A 22283-nucleotide genomic window follows, 5' to 3' on the forward strand; every position below is an offset into this window, starting at 1 on the left:
GGAATGGGGGGTTCCGAACTGGAAGCCCCATGGTGAAGCACCTCGGCCAGGAGGATAGTCCTGACCTCCACAGAAGGAAGCTCGAGGTCCAAAACCTCAGCAGCCCTTCTTACCACTAGGAGTATTAAGCTCCCTCCTCCGTAGCAACAGAAGGGGAAGAAAGCATTCCAGCATCATGGGAGGTATGTAGTTCTCTAGTGTTGCCCAAATCCTGAATCTAGTCCATGTCAGGGTCAAGCTGGTATTCTAAAGGGTCCACAGAACACTCTACATTATCCCATAGAGAGCAGGGTTTGGATCTGCCCTGGGCCCAGGAGATCCCATGGAAATGGAACCAGCGTTGAGCGATGCCATTCCGGCTCCAGGTCATCAGGGATAAGTATAGGATCAACGTCAATTATAGGCTAAACCGACGTTGGAAGCGTTGACGTCTGTCCCAATGCCAGGGAAGGTCATGTTGGCACGACCAGCATTGGTACGGATGGAAGAGCGGATCCGGTGAGGAAGTGTTGCAGTTAGTCAAAAAGTGACTAGGCGTAGCTCTTCTTCAGATCTGCACGTAGGCTGGAGTGGAAAGAAAAGAACAAACGTCAGCGCGCCAGGGTGAGGCCTATATACGACCATAATGTCATCAAAGCGACCACGATGCAAACAACATCCTCGGAGTAAATCAACGCCACCTGACGGCATGCAGGAGTATTGCTCGAAGAAAAATCTCCATATTCAGTCAAACACCTTAGGGAAATTCTAGGGTAAGGAATCGGCAACTAGAACTTTCTATCAGATCTACATGTTGGGGTCAAGTTCTCACTCGAATCATGGAAAAAACCTTTAAAAAAACCTGCTGCAATTAAAAACAAAAAGAATGATTTTATATACAACACGTGTGAGATAAAGATTTGAATGTGTGTTTGTTGAGTGCACTTATTAAATGTTATTTGTTGCAATGTAAGCACTCATAGAAGACAGAGCTATACACTAAGATAACAACAGCATTACGGTAAGAGAGAGAAATACTCTTCTATGCTTGTCTGAGACTTGTTGCCAAGTTTCAAGACAATACCTTAATGAGGCTGATCTGAATACGTCAATCATTGAAAGAGGTTGACCCAAATCCCAACCTATGTATACCTTCAACAATGGTTCATGCAGACAGCAATGCTGCGAAGCCACACCCATAAACACACTCATTCCAGGTTGGAAGCCAGAATGTTCTACTGGTGAATGTGGATGCAGAATTAACAGCATGTTTTGGTCACGGCCCTGCAACGTTTTGGTGGAGGCCTCCAACTCAAGAGATTCCCAATTATGTTTCCATTCAAAGCCTCATATGAATCACTTCCAAACTTGCTATAATCAGAGTCCTAAGAAATTGAATATGTGAAGACATTAAGGACATGATATCAAACCAGTTGTGAAGAGCATAAACAGTCTCATGTGAATTGATGCTCGTTGTGAAGAGCATTGATAGTCTCATGTGAATTGATGCTCATCATTGTGCCTTCACAAGACCACCCGGGGCCGGGGGGGGGAAAGGGGGGGAATCGGGATTCTGCTTTTATGCTAATGTTAATATTTCTTCAAGAAACAGTAGGGGGTAAAAGGAGAAACCAAGTCAGACTTAACAAAAACACAAGAGGAAAATTGTGTAGGGAATGCAACCCCAAAAACTACCTAAACCAAAGAGACTGAAGGCTGAGCCATAAAAGCTGCATGGGTTTGGCATGAAAAAGGGGTCCTGAAAATACAGAATTCCGCTATTTCAAACAAAACGGACAACAACAAGGTTATTATTTTTGTTATTGTTAATTAGCACTTGCATAATTTCCAGGCCAGTAGCACAACACAAATGAACTTGGATGTTGTCTACATTACAAATACTTTCCTGCCAAGCTAAAAAAAAAAAAAAAAAAATACATTAAATAACAGATTGCAAGGAGCCAACAGACCGAAAAACATACCACAGAGCACCAGTTTAAAGTTTCGCGTGGAGTGTTCACTTCTTCAAACGAAGTAGATCGTAAACGTCACTCAAAACCCACAAAAAACATAAAAACCTAGGAGCAAACGTCTGAGGAAAAGTTCTTAATGAATCAACTTTCAGTTGCATATTTTAAGGATGAAGGCTAAAATAAATGTATAAACAAAAAAAACTGAATCAGCAATGGCAGCACTTTCAGTGCAATAGACCCGGAAAAGTCTGGAGACAAATTTGTACCATAACTGCAAACACGTTTAGAAAGTACTTTAGTATATATGGTACGGTTTTAGGAAACAAAGTTAAACCTTTGACACCCACACACACACACACACACATATATATAATTAAGCTTATTGGCCTACCTAGGTGAAAAACGCCAATTACAATTCAAGATGAATGCAGGTAATTTTCAAATCCACAACTTCTAGACAAACAAATCAGAGAACAAAATAAGCACCACTCACTACATCACTGAACGAGGTAAAGTTGTTACACCTCAGTGTCACCAAAGTAGACAGTTCACTGTAGCGCACAACTAAAAAAACAACAAAGCAGTTTGACCTACGAACACCACCACCCAAAGCACCAAACGTATAGAACCTGGAATCTGTTTTTGATATGGACCCATCGTTCACCCACTTGTTGGAAATTCACCTGTATGTATGGTTCCAACGTTTTTATTTGTTTTTTTGGGGTGTTTTTCACCTTTAAAGCAGAGAAAAACTGGTCCCATGCTTTTCCGTAAAACAAGGTGACCGTCTAATTTCGATACTTTACATTTTTTTGTATAATTAGGCCTTAATGTGCATACAAATGTGTATAGCTGCTAAAATGTTAATCATTGGTCACTTACATCCGGACACTGCTGAGAGAAACCTACCAATTTACTGGAGAAGCAACAATGTAACATTGGATGTTGAAATACAAAGTGAGCTCACTTTTGCAATTGTAATAACTACTTTGTACATCGGCTGTGAGGGACCCTCATTAAGATTAAGGCCCGGTTTGATTGTCTTTAACTGTAAAATGTAAATTGAGCACCCAAATTCACTTGAAAGAGGATTAGCATGATTATATAACACAAAAAGCTGCATGTTGTTAAAATGTGTAGTTTTAAAAGTGTATTTATTTTCAACTTTGGTTTGGAAAATGATATGAAGGAATCAAGTAACAAGATATGAGGATATTGTTGCAAAATAACTAATAATGAAAATATTTTTTTTTTTTTACAAATAATTAATCGACATAGCAAGGCAAACTTTTATAAAATGATAATAGTCCTTTTACGAAGATCAGTTTGACAACGCATTCCAGGGCAGTCCAAATAGGCACAATTTGCAGCTTGGCTCAAGCCTACAGAGGTGGCGCAAAATCAACTTATTTGACATATTTGATCCAGTGGAGATTAGCTTGGCTACTGCTTTCCAACTTGACCCGCTGGAAGATTTCACATTCTTGAGAAAATACAACTCATGTCCAGGCAAACCACCAGTCACTACTCAAACTCATTCCATCACATGTCAGCCATGGAGGGTGGGTTTAGTCTGTGAACTATACCCATAATTTATTGCAGATTTTTTTTTTTCAGTGCTTCTTACTATTTTTATATCTTCTGATCCCAACATCGTATTTTGCTAAATCAATACATTATATTAATTATAACTAAATTGGTATGGGAATATTATTGCGGGTATTTATTAATCATAATACGCTAATGAAGGTTTTGCTGCTGTACCGGACTTCCAATAGAATAGTCATGATTCCTTGAAGAAACGCTTTTAGGCACTAGATTATTTGATTGTGTATGAGTTCAGCCACAGCTCTCTGCTCTAGTGTAGTAATTTCATTTCGTATAAAAGGCGAAGTAAAAGCAACTACCTTCCTGCCTGGCACTGAGATCACTACTCATGGACAGGTTGGACGATTGCAATATGTTCTACCAAGGCCTGCCAAAAAAAAACTAATTGATAAAGTAAATCAATAAAAAAAAAAATAGAAACGAAGACTGGCCTCCAACTCGAAAAGAATGTAGGAAGCACTCCTTAATAGCTCTGGAATGGCATTCAATGGAAGCCAGGATTTATTTTCAAGTCTTATTTGAATGAACAAAGCACTCTGGGACTAGAATACCAGCAGAATTGGACCACAAACTTCCCTGCTTGATCTTGTCTCGTATTTGAATGAATTTTCTTACACATTAAAAGAATCTTTTCAAAGATGGATGCACAGTGACCATATTTGAAGGGATTTTCTAAAAACGTAGGAACATGCATTTAAAAATGCATGCCCGGCCTGAATGCAAAAGCACACATCTGGCTGCCATCTCTCAATGGTTAAAAAAATGTAAGAGGACTGAGCGCCACCCACCCTCTATCAGTGCGAGAGCACTTGTAGGGACAAGGGGGGATAATTTTATTTAAGAAAAGGAGGGTAGGGAGAAAAGCAATGAGGAGGGAGTGAGGCTGAGTGAAGAGTCCCCCAGACGCACCAAAGCGCAAGGTCTGAGTCAGTAGTGCAAGGACACAAGCCACCTAATGAATACTCTGAGATTGAAATGCTCCTGGGCTGGACAATGTGAGAAATTAACCCATTTTGCTATTGTCCCCCAATTTGGTGTAACTCTGTGCATTCTAAAAAGTAGTTTAGTGCCTGAACTTCCCCTCCAAATCAAGAACTGTCCTTTTTTAACATATTCCCAAGTCATTCCCCTAAAGTTTGTGCTGTAGGCCAACAGGCAGCGTGCTAATATATAAGAAATAGAGAACACTACATATTGAGGGTAGTGAGCCCTCGGAGTGAAATAAAACCTAAAAGCTGCTACACTCAGTAGGCCAAGCTAGACTTTTTAGGCTTTGGTGTCCCTAACATCTTATTTTCGCCCTCCACTTAGGAAAGCACTAGAGAAATGTTTTAAAGTTATTCCCTGCTTAGTTTGTGAAATTTGACTTAATCGTGAATTTCGATTTTTGATAACTTAAGCATAAAGTAAAATTTGAAAGCACTTTAGGCTGCCTGAGCCAGAACAGGATTAAGGCCAATGGGTGCTGGCTTACCACCTAGCAGAAATAAACTATCTAGGAGTGGGTAGGAACCATTGGCAGAAAAAAGGGCAGCTTCAGCACTACTTTTGAATTGGAGATGCATAGGGTGGCTTCTTCTGTTCATTAACAGAACCCTCCTACACAGTCTATCCCCTTTCACAATATGAGGAAGTACAGTTCTGCTACCTATCACACTTCCAGAGCTGGAAAACAAATCTTTGACTGAGAGAGTAAACAACTCTGGCTCAGAAGATAATGGTTTGCCTTTGGGCCCAGGAAAGGCCTGTCAGTGGTAACATGTAACAGGGATTAGCTTTCTGGGGGTAGACAAGTAATGTTGGTAAAACAAAGGGCTTCTTTTATTCATTCTCAGGATCATCCTAGTTAGTTAGGCTCCAGCCACAGTAGGAGGGAAAAGCAGTTTTGACCCAGTCAGGTAGAAAAGTGGCCAAGACATTGAAGATAGGTGTTAGAAATGGTTTTTTTGTTTGGCAGCCAGCTACCCCCTTGGCCAAGCAAGGAGCCTCACTCTAATCAGGGTAAAGGAGAATCACACTCCGTTAACCCCCGCTCACCCCCTTGGTAGCTTGACACAAGCAGGTAGGCTTAACTACAGAGACCAGGTGTAAATTATTTGTACCAACACACACAGTAATATAGTAAAAACACCACAAAATGACTCACAGGTTTAGAAAAAAGCCAATATTTATCTAAACAAAACCAGACCAAAATGACAAAAATCCATCATACACAAGTCAAGTTATGTTTTTTTAATGATTAAGGTAAAAAATAGCGCTTAGAAACACAAAATGCTTCGATGAGGTGAAAACAGGGAGTCGTGACAGAGCCGTTCCCAACAATATGACACCAACGGCGCCGGGTATGGAGTCACACAGACCCCCCGTTACAGCACCTTAATAAAATGTGAGAACAAGCCAGAGCGCAAAGACGAGGATCGCGGGGTCGCTGAATCCAAGGCAGCGTCGGTTCCGGAGCGAAGGAGCAGAGGCGTCACGAAGAGGCATCGGGTCCTTGCTGCGGAGCAGTGGGGGTGAGGCGGCATTGGTGCGAAGCGTTGGATCCGTGCACTTCAGGCGGCGTCGGTCAGGTGTGAGTGACCACTCCTCGCCTCCTTCCTAGCACAGATGGCTCATCAGGATATGCAGGCTACACCTCAGCTCCCTTTCTGTCACTGTCTAGTGAGAGGTGCAAAAAGCCCAACTGTCAAACTGACCCAGACAGGGAATCCAGAGAGTCACAGAATGGTTTAAGCAAGAAAATGTCTAGTTTCTAAAAGTGGCATTTTCAAACATACAATCTATAAACCACCTTCACTAAAAAGATGTATTTTTAAATTGTGAGCTCAGAGACCTTAAACTCCACATTTCTATCTGCTCCTTAAGGGAATCTGAACTTTAATAATATTTAAAGGCATCCCCTAAGTTAACCTATGAGAGAGATAGGCCTTGCAACAGTGAAAACCAAATTTGGCAGTATTTCACTGTTAGGACACGGAAAACACATAAGTACATGTCCCACCTTTAACATACAATGCACCCTGCCCACAGGGCTACCTAGGGCCTACCTCAGGGATGCCTTACATGTAAGAAAAGGGAAGGTTTAGGCCTGGCAAATGGGTACACTTGCCAAGTCGAACTGGCAGTTTAAAACTGCACACACAGACACTGCAGTGGCGGGCCTGAGCCATGTTTGCAGGGCTACTTATGTGGGTGGCACAACCAGTGCTGCAGGGCCACTAGTAGCATTTGATTTACAGGCCGTGGGCACCTCTAGTGCACTGTACTAGGGACTTACTAGTAGATCAAATATGCCAATCATGGGAAGTCAATTACACATATATTTTACATAGGAGCACTTGCACTTAAGCACTGGCTAGCAGTGGTAAAGTGCCCAGAGTAACAAACAGCAAAATCAGAGTCCAGCACACATCAACAACCTGGGAAACAGATGCAGAAAGTTAGGGGGAGACCACGCCAAGGATGCCAAGTCTAACAACAGGTCTTCTTGGTAACAACTGGGTCAAGTCATCTTGAAACAGGGGTGCCTGTGTAATTTTACGTTAAGGCAAAAAAGAAGTTCTGCAACACTAGGTGGAGCACTGCGAGAAAACTGAGAAAACGTGGGTGGTAGAATTCCTCCAATTACTGATAATGCATTGGATAATTCTGGCACCTCCACCCCAATCTCCTCAGAACATTTCTGGCGTGGGAAGACTCCATCTGAAGAAGCGGGCCTGACTGGAACAAGACTTTGGACTCCTGGCTCCTGCTGGAAGAAGAAGATTCAAACAAGGATGTCACCCAGGGACTGGAACTGCTCTCAGGACTTAAGTTGTTGGACTCCTGTTTGCCTGCTTCAGGGACAGAAAAACACAGACAGACTCCTGACTCCAAGATGACCCAGATGACTAAAGTGGGCAAGATCCTGAAGGAGACATGCTTGGAGAGAGACTTAGGGCCCAGAACCCTCCCCTAAGAAGCTAGGGGTAGCAGAACTGCGGTCACAACGGTGACAGATATCCTGTCCGCCAAAATCTAAATACCATAGGACATAGTGGGATTTAGATTTCAGCGGACAGGATATCTGTTTCTGTAGTGATGGAGTAACCTATCCCCCAATATCTAAATCAGCCCCTATGTATGAAGGTAAAACCTTCGACTGGGACAATCCACATGGTATATGCAATCTCCGCTCCATTGAGTTTGGCTGGTAACTGCAGCTAGGTGCCAGTCCACTGTGAACTGTTAACTTTCTATACAGATTGCCTTTTCCAAGGCACTTTATGCATAAAAACTTTTAAAAAACTGTAATCCTCAAGCCCCTTAAACTATTCTGATGATCTTGGTCACTTCTTACCCATTCAAGTTGTCTCTATTTTTCTATATTGGTTAGGGAGTTTTGTTGTGCTATGTTCTTTATGTTACTGCTTCAACTTGGCATGCACTTCTCTGGGGAGTACCTGCTACATCTCAAAGATTTTCTCTAAACTTTGGTTTGACCCAGCAAGATTAAAATTATTGAGTTCAATAACCCACTTTGTACCGGAAAATCACAAGAATAGGGAGGGAAGCCATTGACTCAGGAGCAGGAAAGAGAGACTGTTAAGATAGCCATTAGGTCATAAGTAAGGGGCTGAACAAAAGCCACTGCATGTACTGTACAGTAGGCCTTAATCAAGACCTAAAAAGGAACGTCCAGTAACAGTATGACTGCAAGCCAAAACCTTTGTTACACAGGAACTAAGAAGACTGATTAGCAGATAGTCTAAGTTTGTATTGCCTGAATATCACAGGTTTTAATTGTGGCAGGGCAGTCTCAGCCTATCATCTTTCCAAGATTGAAAAAATGAAAATCTTCCATTAGGTAATATGTTCAACTGTTATTTTGAGTTATATATATATATTTTAAATACATTTTATCACTCAACAAAGTCAGCAAGGGACATATCTGAACACTATTGAATACTAATAAAGGTCCCACATTTATACATATACAGACCAACAAACACAATTTTCTAATGACAACTTCTGCCCGTCCCTTCCACTTACACCACAGTTGTCTGGAGCTAGTCCAGCTAGCTTCTTTATCATAGCTTCACCAGGGGAGCTCACTCATTAATTAGCAAATAAACCTGAGGCAAACAGCCCCAGGATTTGTTTTTTACTTGACATCCACTGAAGAGATTAACTGTGACACTCTCATCTAGTTTTGTCACTGTGAAATTCCTACCAAGAATCAGCTATTACAGCACCTATTCAGAGCTGAGGGCTAGAGTCATTCCACATTAACTTGGTTAAAAGAAACTAATAGGCAGCGTTTAATCCTGGCGCATGAAGGTTTTATAGTTAAGCTTTCAGAATAAAGGCAGTAAATCTAAATGACATGACATTGAACATATCCACATGAAAGCTTTACGTTAAGCCTTTACATGATTTCCTAAGTGAACTTAAGTGTTCATGGTTCACACACACAGCACAACCACGTGAGGGCAACAAGCTCCTCAGAGCAGAGATTTAGTCATTGTCCCCTGAAACACATAGCTTATTTTCAAGCTCTATCATCCAAAACACACCTTGTGAAAGGAACACCTACTGCAGCAGAGTTCATGACTTACTCGCCAGAGAGTCAACAGCAGCTACAGTCTCTGCACAGTTACATAGGGCCAGATGTAGGAAAGCATTAGCGCCTCGCAAACGGCGAAAAACGCTGTTTGCGAGGCGCAAATGCCGTCACGCGATGCAGAAACACATATTGCGAGTCGGTACCGACTCGCAAAATGTGTTTCAGACTCGCAAATAGGAAGGGGTGTTCCCTTTCTATTTGCGAGTCGCACCGCGATGTAGAGTTGATTTGTGACCGCGAAAGCGGTCACAAATCAACTCGCAGTTACCATCCACTTGAAGTGGATGGTAACTCATTCGCAAACGGGAAGGGTTCCCCATGGGACCCCTTCCCCTTTGTAAATGTTCACAATAATATTTTTTCAGAGCAGGCAGTGGTCCTATGGAGCACTGCCTGCTCTGAAAAAAACCGAAACAAAAAGGTTTTGGTATTTTTTCTATTTGCAGCTCGTTTTCCTATAAGGAAAACGGGCTGCAAAGAGAAAAAAAAAACTGCTTTATTGCAAAGCAGTCACGGACATGGAGGTCTGCTGTCTCCAGCAGGCCACCATCCCCGTGAGTGCCTAGACTCGCTATGGGGTCGCAAACTGCGACCCACCTCATAAATATTTATGAGGTGGGTCTTTGCGACCCCACAGCGAGTCGCAGAAGGTGTCTGAGACACCTTTCTGCATTTCCTTTTGCGAGGTGAAAATTGCGAGTCGCTGGGACACGCAATTTGCACCTCGCAAAAGGAAACCTACCTACATCTGGCCCATAAAGTGCAGACATCTGGGGTCTAGGAGAAAGCCATGTTTCACCCACCTACATCTTAGCTATAAAGTGTCCTTTTTGAAGAGCATACTGCAGGCTGCAGGACAGATTCTCAATGTGTAACATGCATCATACCTTTAATTCAGTAACATTTGCAAATGAACCCCAGTTTGCAGCATCTATGTAATCTGATCTGAAAGACCATCATTAAGGTTAGATTTTTATTACCTACAAGATATTTACTCATTTTAGATACAAAATGTATTCTTTGTGAACTCAGCTGAGTGCTTAAAGGAACACACACATCCTTGGCTGGAACCTGTCACTTCACACCTAGTAGTGCCACCAGAGGCCAGCACCAAGGAAAGCCAGACGAAGGATACGTTGAAGAGGGAGAATAACCTCAGGCTTTTATTGGTCATATCGGCCTCTGTACAGCCATTATGGCTCATTTCTCCTTTAACCCTTTCAGTGCTGAGGATGGAAATGTTCCATCCTCAGTCATGGTGGGCATGTGCTGAGGACAAAACCGTTCCATTCTGGCACCTGCCCACAGGGAAAGTGCTGGCACTCCCCCGTGGGCCACCCATTACAACCCCCCCATCATAGATGGCAGAGGAAGTGATTCCACAGCCACCCTCAACCTCCCCACCCCGTTGATGATGTCGGCGCGCCACTTCATCAAATGGAACCCACTGCACTGGAAGCGAGGAAACAATGAGTCCTTCTCCCGAAGCAGGGGATTGCAGGAAAACAGACATCGGGATAGGAAGGAGATTTTCCTTCCCCTCATGCCTATTTTGAATTAATTCCTGCTCTACGATCGAAGTGGAGGCCCGCGATCGTGGAACAGACATCAACCCACTAGACCACCAGGGACGTTTTTTTAATGTATTTTAGCGGAAGCGACCCCTTAGCCAATTTTCACTCCCTGTGGGTCCAAAATGTATCCATGTTTTGCCCCCCCCCCCACCCTCCTGGGGAAGATCGGCCATTTTTGTGGCTGATATGTGACCTGCCCCCCACCCATCCCCCCCAGAGGAGGGAGGGGGTCGAATCCCACTAAACCGACAGGGATTATTTCTGCTTTTTTTTTTTTTGGGGGGGGGGGAAGCTACCACTTAGGCAAGCATTGCTTCCTGAAGGGCAATACTTTATCCACATTTGGACCCCCCCACGGTAGATAGGCTGATCTGCCCCCACTGAAGGGGGTCGAAACCCACTGGACACCAGGGATTTTGTATGAGTGCAAATAATGGGAGCAACCACTTGGGCAAGGATCACTGCCCTGGGGCCATATGTTTTTTCCATGATAGACAGGCTGTTTTTCCCAGCCGATCTGCACCCCGGGAGGGACGTAGTCGAAACCCACTAGACGCCAGGGATTTTATTTAATACATTTGTGCAGAATGACCACTTGGGCAAGTCCACTGGACACCGGGGACTTTCTTTTGATATGTCGGGGATGGCCCCATGGGGCCCTTTAGTGGGGAATTGTTATACCTTTGGCTGTTTTCTGCCCCCCTGAGGGCAGATTGGCCATATTTTAGGCCAATCTGCCCCAAGGGGAGCATAAAGCCACTGGACACCAGGGAAAGTTTCTGTGTGTGTGTGTGTGTGAACTGGAGTTTGGCTGGTTGTCTGCGTGTACTGGCATTTGAGGGCTGTGTGTTTACAGGCATTTGGGTGGTGATGAGTAGCATTTTATCATGTTAACCTTTTTATTACTTGTTGTCATTTGCATTTGTGACTGTAATGTTTTATTTTACCTTTTTATTCTAGTATAAAGCTTTTTATATCCTTTGCTGTGACTACTGCTTGCTGTATCGACACTGGTATATCTGCAGGTTGTGTCCTTGCATGTGTTTGGTAAGAAAACCTTTTTTGTACTGTTTTCTTCTAAATGATTATCATTTCCCTGCATTTTTTTTTTTGTGAATGGTGTAATAACAGCAGCATATTTAGCTTCTGTTTTATTGTGTGTGAAATTCTCCTTGGATTTGTGCATGATGCGTATTGTGTTGTCTTGTGTGTAATTTTCTTTTATTTTTCCTTTCTAGTGGGATATCACTGGTGCTTGCTGTATCTGTGCAGAGTAGGTGCTGGTGAGTCTAGCTGTCTCTGTCAAGCGAGTGGTATTGTTTTTGAGTATATAGGTCTTTGTGATAAAGCCACACTTTGTTTATTACTTATTTTACACAGTGTTGGTTATTGTTGACATATTTCAAGTTACTTTTATTAGTGAGGATTATGGCAAGCCGCAGGATTACCACTCAGCACGTTGTTGGTATGCTTTTTTACTCTTACTCTGACCATGATTATGAGAGTCAGCCTGCATCTGAGGCAGAGGAGGAAGTGCAAGATTCCGGCAGAGAATCTTGTGTCCAAGAGGAATCATCTGATGATGAAACCACTCTCAGTGTAGAAGAAGTGCCTGTTTTAGAGGAGGACACTAATGTGCCGATGGTGGAGCAAGAGGCATCTGGACTTCATTCTGAAACTGAAGGTTGGGTTGCCCCAAACATGGTGCAGTCGGGGTTGCCTGCCTGTACTGGTGTTGCCTGATGTAGAGTAAATGCCGAAAAATTTCTTTCAGTTGTTTATGGACAATGTATTTTTGAATGAGATTGTTGACCAGACTAATTTGTATGCTGAACAGTGTTTGAGGGACAGCAGTGCCAGACTTAAGACCCAGTCTAGAGCTAGCCAGTGGACTCCCACAAATCTGGATGAGTTGAATAAGCTCTTGGGTTTAAATTTTTTGATGGGGTTGATAAGGAAGCAGCCACTGTCTTCATATTGGTCTACTAGTTCCTTGATGACAACTGCTATATTTCCTGAAACCATGAGTCATAATCGGTATTTGCTTCTGATGCTGCATTTTGTTGATAATGCTTCAGCTCTGCCACAAGATCATCCTCATTGTGACCGTCTTTTTAAGATTTGGCCTGTCCTTGATCACTCTGTAGATTGATTTGCAGATATCTATGTTCCATGGAAAAAATAGCTGTTGATGCGTCTTTGGTCCTGCTCAAGGGCCATTTGTTTTTTAGGCAGTACATTTCTAGCAAGAGGGCACACTATGGAATTAGGATGTATATGCTGTTTGAGAGGAGGACTGGATATGTCTATAATTTTCGGGTGTACCCGGGTAGGGATTCCATTATTGAGCACCCTCGTTTTTTTGTCCACTTTCGGAGTTAATAGAAAAATGTGTAGGAACTTGGTAGAGGACATTTTCACAAAGGTCATCATTTATACATAGATAACTTTTACACTCATGTGCAATTGCTCAGGGAATTGGTGAAAGTGGACACTGTTGCTTGTGGCACAATCCACTCTAACTGTAAAGGTTAACCAAAAAAGCATGTTTGTAAAAGACTTGAAAGGGGGCAGTGCAGTGCCTTGCGTAGTGATGAACTTCTAGCTGTGAAGTTTGCAGACAGGAGAGATATCTACATGCTGACTATCATCCATGATGAAAAGTACGTCACCTGTGACTATTTGGGGCCAGGTTGCTGAAGTGTGCAAGCCTGTGTGCAATTTAGACTACAATAAGCACATGGGTGGTGAAGACAGAGTAGATCAGAGGTTGGAACCTTACACTGTTGTTGGTAAGGCTTAAATCTGGTATAAGATGTTTGCTATCCATTTATTTCATTTAGCAACCTTTAATGCTTTAGTTGTATTCAAGGATTGTTTTCCAGAGTCAAAGATGACATTTGCTCAGTTTCGGCAGTCTGTGAAATGCAGCCTTGTTGTAGTGGAACAGGCAGGAGTTCCTGAAGTTGGTGTGGTGGAGGATGTGGCTAGATTGAAAGATCACCACTTTCCTGATCACCTTCCTCCCACGTCCCAAAAATATTTTTTCCAGTGGGAGATATAGAGTCTGTGTCCAAAGAGGAGTGTGTAAGGAGAGTAATTTGTACTGCCTAGATTGTCCTTCTAAACCCAGGGTGTGTGCTCACATGTTTTAAATTATACCACACACAATGGAGTTATTGGGAGCAACCGTAAAAGTAAACTGACTAGTCCGCATTGTTTTAGAATTTTTGTTTAGATTTCACGGTGGGCATTAGTGTGATGAATTTAGTTAGAACTGTTGTGTTTGTAGTTCTTGTTTGCATCTATTTCCAATTGGTTTGTGTTTTCTTTTTGTTAAAAAAAATGTGATGGTGTGCAAGGACTGGCGCTTGGCTGGTGGTGTGAGTGAACTGCCGCTTGGCTGGCGGTGTGCATTGACTGGCACTTGGCTGGCGATGTGCATGTGCTGGTGCTTGGCTGCTGGTGTGTGTGAGCTGGCCAAATTCCAGTCCACACACTTCGTCAGCCACCAGCCTGTGTGATTGCTGTGTCAGGAAGCTGGGCGTATGAAAGCGATGGGCCCATGAATGGCTCTGTTTGTTGATGTAAGTGTTGTAATGTGCTGGGAACGTGGATGGCAGTGTGAATGGTCTTGTGTGTGTCACGTGTGAAAGGTGTGAGAATGGCCTGTAAAGTGATTGGTGTCTTCTCATAGCTTTACAGATCACAAGCTGTGAGTCACTGGTTCAGTTTTTTGACCTTTCAATTATTAACAGTGCATTTATTTTTTTGTGAAATCTCTTGTTAATACATTTTTACATTCTGAACCTTCACTTACCCCCATACCAAATCCAACCAGTAAGTGTGTGTACTTGAGGAATAGATGGTTATGAAGTAATATTTGTCTTTTCTGTATTTCTCTGCCAAGGTGTACATTGTCTCTAGGGAAAATCTAAAGGGTAATAATGAAGAGAGTGAGAAGAGAGAGCTCTCTCACCTTCCCAAATTACTATCAACAACCACAAGAAGCAAGCATGCTACCAAGTCTTACTTCTGTGATGTCTCAAACACTCAAATTATGAAAATAACTGTTTTTAACCTGTGTCCAAGGCTACCACGATAAAAAATACACCATATTGGTGGGTAACCACAAGACAATTTTATTGCACTTCTCCTCTTGGTTGGGGATTAAACTCACGAAATAAACCGGCCCCCTGTAACCAGGTGTCGAAGTACATCTCTGACATGTAGTTGTATTGGGTGGGACCCCAATGATGAAGCATACCACTGACTAGATTGGTTGGTGAGGGGACTTTTTAACAAAATCCAAGTGTGTTATTTTTCATAATTTGAGTGTTTGGGACATCATTAAGTGACTTGGAAGCGTGCTTACTTTTAGTTTAGGGAAAATCTATCAACTTTAGTTATGTTCAAAAACTAGACACCTGGGGGAGTACAAGGTGGTGTGCCTCTCGTGTATCCCAACAAGTTTTCTAACCCTGCAAACCTCAAAATGTGACAAAAGATCACACATTGTTCATGCATTTCTGTGCCATATTCTTCCAGAAACCGAAATAAACCAAAAATGTCATACCACCCAGCATTCCTCTCCGCCTCCTGATAAAAATGCTACCTCAATTTTGTGGGTGGGCCAAGTGCCCGCAAAAGGGAAGGGCCTAAAACGTGTTGTGAAGGCATCAACATTATCTTACAGAACGACCTGATTTTGCAAGGAGGGCACCTTTGGTTTTTGGTCCCGGGCTCAGCAGCCATCTAGGGAAACCTGGAAACCTGGGGCAGTCCAGGGATGTGTGGCTTGTGTGTTTTTGCCCCAACGTTTTCTTACCCAGGATCCCCTGCAAAGCCTAACTTTAGCAAAAAAATAAAAATAACACATTTTCCTCACACTTCTGTGTGCATTGGCACAAATTTCCTACCACCCAGTGTCCAACTCGGTCTCCCGATAAAATTGGTACCTCACGTGTGGGTGCCCAAAGCAGAGCAAGCTAAAAACATATTAAAGAAATCTGCCCTTTTGGACTGCTGTGGTTCTCCCTCAATCTCTACATGTTTTTGGCCCTTCCCTGTCGCAGGCACTTGGCCCACCCATACATGTGAGGCATCATTTTTAACAGGAGACCAAGGGGAATGCTGAGTGGTAGGACATTTGTGGCTCCCCTCAGATTCCAGAACTTTCCATCACAGAAATGTGAGGAAAATTAGTTTTTTAGACAAATTTTAAGGTTTGTAAGGAATTCTGGGTAACAGAACCTGGTGCGAGCCACACAAGTCACCCCTTGCTGGTGTCTAGTTTGAAAAAATGTACAGGTTTGCTAGGTTTCCCTAGGTGCCAGGTGAGCTAGGGCCCAGTATTTATAGCCAGGCAAATTGCAAAAAAAAAAAAAAGGGTCAGTTTTTAGTAGAAAAAACATGTTGCATCCATGTTGCATTTGGGCCTGCTTCCTGTCATGGGCACCAGGTCCACCCCCACACAAGTGAGGTACCATTTTTATCAGGAGACTTGAGGGAATGGTGAGTGGAAGGAAGTGTGTGGCTCCCCTCAGATTCCAGAACTTTTCAGCACAGATATGTGAGGAAAATACATTTTTTAGAAACATTCTAAGGTTTTTAAGGGATTCTGGGTAACAGAACCTGGTGAAAGCCACACAACTCACCCCATCCTGGATTCCTCTAGGTGTCTATTTTTTAAAAAAATTTACAGGTTTTCTAGATTTCTCTTGCTGCAGGCTGAGCTAGGGCCCAAATTCCACAGCTAGGCACTTTGCAAAAAAGGGGTCCATTTTCAGTGGAGAAATGTGATGTGTCCACATTGCTTTTTGGCCTGTTTCCCGTCACGGGCACAAGGCCTACCCACACAAGTGAGGTGCCACTTTTAATCAGGAGATTGCCGGGAACACAGAATAGTAGAACAAGTGTAATTATCAATTGCCTTTCTCTGCATTTGTGCCTTCCAAATATAAGACATTATGTACAAAATAAGTCATTTTGAGAAATGCCCTCTAACTCACATGCTAGTATAAGTACCCACAAATTTAGAGATGTGCAAAAATCCACTGCTTCTAAACTCCATATCTTGTGCCCATTTCGGAAATACAAAGGTTTCCCTGACACTTATTTTTCACTCTTTATATTTTATCAAATGAATTGCTGTACACCTAGAACACAACCAGAAGTCACTGCAAGGTGCAGATCAGTTATTGGCTCTGGGTACCCCAGGTTGTTGGTGAACCTACAATCCCTATACATCCTTACAACTAGAAGGGTTCAGCGGACGTAACGGTAGATTGCTTTAGAAAATCTGTCATATTTAGAAAATATTACAGATCAAAACAGACACAAATGGCTGGTTTTTTCAACTCAATTTTAATATTTTGTATTTCAACTGTTACTTTCTATAGGAAAACCTTGAAGGATCTACACAAATGACCCCATGTTGAATTTAAAATTTGGTCTACTTTTCAGAAATGTATAGTTTTCTGATATCCACCATTGGTTTCACACCCATTTCTACCACTGACTGGAAAGAGGTAGAAAGCATGAAAAATAGGAACAATTGGCAATGTCCCAGTAAAATGCAAACACTGTGTTGAAATATTTGGTTTTTTTTTAGATTCAAGTCTGCCTGATCCTGAAAGTCTGGAAAATTGTGATTTTTGTACCACAAGCCCTTCGTTAATGCCCGCCAGGGGAAGCCAAAAACCATGGGTACCTTTGCAATCCCCAAGGTATAGGAAAAATTATGCAAATTTGGCTTGGACACCTTATGTGGACAAACAGTTATGGGGCCTAAGCCCTAACTACCCCAAATAGCCAAGAAAAGGCTTAGCACAGGGTTGGGGGGGGGAGGCAGGGGTTAAGCTTAGTGTGCTGGGACACAACACTGCAGCCAAGTCCAACTGCAAGCCTTGAGGAAATAGGAGTCAGAGTGATGATTGGAAGCCTGGTCGGATAATATGCTACACCATGAGAAGGGGTAGGATGTAGGCAACGCTGAGCATAGCTCAGCTAAACAAAAGAGGAACCATCTTAAATTTTAAGGAGCATTGAACTATTAGAAAGTATTTTACCTTAAGGACAAAATGCAACCCCACACTTGCATGTGCTACAAAACGTATGGAACTATATCATTCTGAAATAACGTCAGGGAATTTTGTGAATTTGCTAAGGGCTGTGGCCAATAGCAAACTGGTTCCACCTTCAAGAGATGACAAATAGAAACCTTGCTTGCTTCCGGCAATGAATAGTTAGTACTTACCTAAGCAGTGAAGAACCCACCTACAATTTTTGACAGGCCTCTCTCAGTCTAGTGCCAGGGTTAGTGCCACTAGCCTCCTGCTGATCTGACAAGACTAAAGTGATTGGTCAGAGTACTTCCAAAAACCCTGCTTGACACCAAGAAGCATCTCGTATGTGCCTGGAGGGTGAAGACATTTATGTGGTGGGAGTAACTGCAAACCAGGGATTGCAGTCTTAAGAAACACTTCTGAAGAATTTGATGCTTTTTGCTCGTAATTGCTTTCTAAAAGACAATACTTTCATCTGTGAAAGACCACAGCAAGGTGCCAAGCCTGAATACACCAGCTTGTGGCTTAAAGCATTTTTTTTCTTTCAAATGTTTTTTTCAGCTTTATAAAGCTACATAAAGGCCCCGCGACAGATGGATTCTAACTGTTACAGCCCTTCTCAGCTACCACTTCCTGGTATGCCCAGCTGAAGATCTTGAACCACCAGAAGGTTCCAGAGGTAAAACCCCCAGTGCCAATGTTTACCTAGCCATGGTTACTTGAATTGGGTGTAAAGGTGTTCCACAGAAAAGTTCTACAAAAACACCTGTGATGTATGAAATAAATGCTGAGGGGCCTGTATGTCAAAAGGATTCCTATTTTAGTCATTCATAGTTCTTTTTAGGTTTTGCAAAAGTATTGTAATCAAGAATTATATATACAATAATGATAACAAAACCATAAACATACTGAAAAGTGAATGTACAGATGGCGCAGTGAACAGTGATGAATAGTGAAAATAGTATGTACAATTGAAAAGTCTATGCATCTGTTGTATTGTTGTAGTCGTGAGTATAGACAAAAATAATACCATCCACATCCTACATGTTGTCAATCAAACCTTGTCTTTAAGCAACTAAAGTTAATGAGTTTTAATGTTAAGTCACTATTAAAGGAAGCTCCATTAGCGAAAGGGGAATTTGGTCGCTACTCCAGAAATAAGGTTAACCAGTTAACTTTGGGGGTATTCACTGTGACACCATCAGAAATTTAGGTGTAGAAATAGCCAAGGACTTTTTGGGATTGGAGAGCAGATTTACAATAAGTTATATCTGCATACAAAAATACCATTTAAAATTAGTGAAGATCTCCATTTAACATTCACCAGTAGTTTTTACTTGGTTACGAGAGTCATTCTTCAGAAATTCAATTATGCACTAAATTGAAATACCCTTCACATTTATAGTGCACCGAGCTTACTGATAAAATGCAAACAATTCTAGCTAAGTTTTCTGGGTCTCCAAGCTTCCCCCAGGTAATGATGAAGAAATTGTGTAGGTCCCTGTTAAAGGGTAAATGTACTCTACAAATCTTCAAGTCAAGTCAAAGGAACTTTATTTTGGCTACAAGAGCCATAAAAGCGCATAGCAGCAATAAATACAAATAAATACACAATGTAATAAATATAACAATACATATAATGATAACGTGGAATAAGGATAAAATACACTCACACAGTGTGATGGAACAGTCCTGTTGGAACCATTAAACAGATAAAAATGTCCCTCTAGTAATCCAGCTAGCTCCGAGGAACTTGGCAACGGCGATCACTAGCGTTGGCCTAGTGTCTGATCTGAGGATTCGCAGGGCTATTTCAGAGCTGCGGATTCCCAGCAGTCTGCATGCCGGGGCCAGCCATTTCCTACGTGAGGTGGTGTACGCAGGGCAGGCAAAGAGGACGCGAGGGAGATTCTCAATGGGGGCTTTGCAGGCTGGACAAGCAGTTGATTCTTTGTATGACCAGCGGCTGGTGAAAAGGCTGAAAGTACAGTTTCCTTTCCCTTGGGACCGTGATTATGTCCAAAAAAGCCTCATACTTGCATGTCTCTTTTAAATTAACAAAGTCACAAGATAATGTAGTGTGAAGTGCAGCCCCTAGATCTTCGTGATCTACCATTTGCCAATATAGTTTCTTTAGTTCGCTTTTCGAGGGAAAGACGGAGGTGGTTGGTGAATTCCAGAGTTCACTGAGCCCAAGTGAGTAAAGTGACTACAAATCTTAAACTGTACTATTGCTGTTGCAGTTGAATCGAGTGAGGGCCTACCTGGGAGCTGAATATGAAGACAGAGAACACCTTTCATTAAATAATGCTATTAAATTTCCATTTCATGGCAAGAATGTGCATATATTTTTTCATGTGGGATCGAACTATGGGCCCGATTATGAGTTTGGCGCGCGGGGTGACCCGTCTGCCAATCTTCTGACAGGGAGGTTGCCGCCTTACTGGCTACCACCCCACCTGGCCCATTCCGACTTTCCCGCTGGGCTGACGGGGAAAGTGGCGGCAGTATTGTCACCGGCTCGTAATCGTGCAGGTGGCAATGCTTCCTCCTGCAGGGTCACCAGCACCCTTGCAAAGCTTACTGTCTGTACAGCAGACAGTGAGCGTTGCAAGGGTGCTGGGCAGGGGGACCCCTGCACTTCCCAGGCCAAGTGCACGGGCAGTACAGGGACCCCCGTGGCCCCTAGCACCTGTTCTCCGCCAGCCTTTTCATGGCAGTAAAACCGCCATGAAAAGGCTGGCGGAGAACTAGGTCATAATCAGCACGGCTGCGCTGCAGGCAGCACCACCCTGGCTGATTGCGACCTGCACCTGCTGTCAACCCATCGGTATTACCAATCCCGGTGGAGACAGCGATACCCTGGCGGTTGGATCGCCAGGGTCATAATGTGGCAGTCAGACCGCAACAGTAGAGGCAGTCCTGACCACCACCATGAGTCTGGCAGTCTAGTGACCACCAGACTCATAATCAGGCCCCAAAAGTTCCAAGGTTGGCAGACAATCTGGCATGAGATGAGGTGGACTTTAGATTTAACAGAACATTCAACATATATGGCTCTGTGGGGCACGAGACACATGGGGCTAAGTGTGACAGCATACATCAACATTCCTTCAAAGAAATTAGAGCGGGATAAGGTGAAGGCTTTGGTTCTGTGGAAAAGGCTTCTGAAACCAGAAGGTTTTGCTGACATGGGGGCATCAGGGCTGTCCTGGGTGTGGCTATTTAAAGTGCAGAAACTAGTATCTCGGATACAGAAGGCAGATTTGAACAAGAAATGGCCAGAATATAAGATGGCTTGTTCCTTTTGGCAGGTGACAAGAAAGTGTGGCCTTATGAGAAGTGTGGTACTGGAGGCAGTCGAGGAAGAGAGGGCATATTGAGTAAAGTGGCAGCGGAATTAAACCTCCACCCTGGAGATAATATTTGCATCAAGTCTTGTAGCCTGTCAGGTACGAAAATACCACTTTTTTTCATTCTCGTTTCTATGTTTTGCTTACAGGTAGTTAAGAATTTTATCTCAAATGAGGTACTCCCTGACAGGGAGAGCATCATGTCATCAGTATGTGCTGGCTCTCGTCTGGAGTGAAATATCCAAGCTGTAAGTGTTGTCCTTATAAGAAGAACTGATGTGATCTTGCAGCTATTGATCTGCGGCTTAGAGACAGCGCTACTGGCTGACCCAGAAACCAGCTTCATCTTTTATGCAGTGGTTATTGCAAGGATGAAAGTAGTTACACATTTCTCACCTGAAAATTGCTCACAGTTTCACATCTAGAAAAAAAGCCTAATGTTATGAAATATGAGGCAATAATGAAATGTGTGCTGATGAAGATAATTATAGAATCTTCTAGCACCTTTAGAAGTGTGTTAATATCTGTTTGATGCTGGTTTGGGACCATATTTCAAACTCTGACAATGTTGATCCTTTAGAGGACCTATGTTATGTGAAATGTACTTCAATTTTTGGGTAATGAGATGTAATATCTTACGTTCAACCACCTCATCCCTAGACTGTTGCAGCCGGGACATGGAGGCTACAGAGTAGTGAAGCAAGTATGCAGTGCATTAGACTAAAGAAAGTCTGTTTCTGACTGGTGTACGAGGGACAACATTAAAAGAAACAAGTTTACCTTTGTGGCTTGTAAAGCTTGGACAATGTGGGAGCTTCGTTCCAGCTCACATCAGGACAGTGGACTCCTATTGTACACAAATGAAGCCACATAGATGAGGTTGATTTAAACTGGAACTTTAATCAGCCTGCCCAACCTGACTTTCTCCAGCAGCCGCCACTGCAACTGACTGTACTTCAAAACCTACCATTCTATTGGAACCCTAGAACACATGCTCCATTGTATCATAAATACAACACATTATTTTCCCTTAATAATGGAAAAAACAAATATGCTCTAAATAAAATACATACCTAAAACACAAATTCTGCAAGGAATATAACCTTCTAAGCAAGAGGCTTTTG

At 42.7% G+C, this 22283-nt stretch overlaps 1 protein-coding gene across 1 annotated transcript in view; it reads right to left on the minus strand.

The window, feature by feature from the left end:
- MLYCD (malonyl-CoA decarboxylase) overlaps window positions 1–22283 on the minus strand; it is a 471153-nt gene that overhangs the window by 296196 nt on the left and 152674 nt on the right. The gene's annotated exons all lie outside the window — the stretch shown is intronic.

The sequence above is a fragment of the Pleurodeles waltl genome, chromosome 12 (assembly GCF_031143425.1).
Source record: "Pleurodeles waltl isolate 20211129_DDA chromosome 12, aPleWal1.hap1.20221129, whole genome shotgun sequence".
Taxonomy (NCBI): Eukaryota; Metazoa; Chordata; class Amphibia; order Caudata; family Salamandridae; genus Pleurodeles; species Pleurodeles waltl.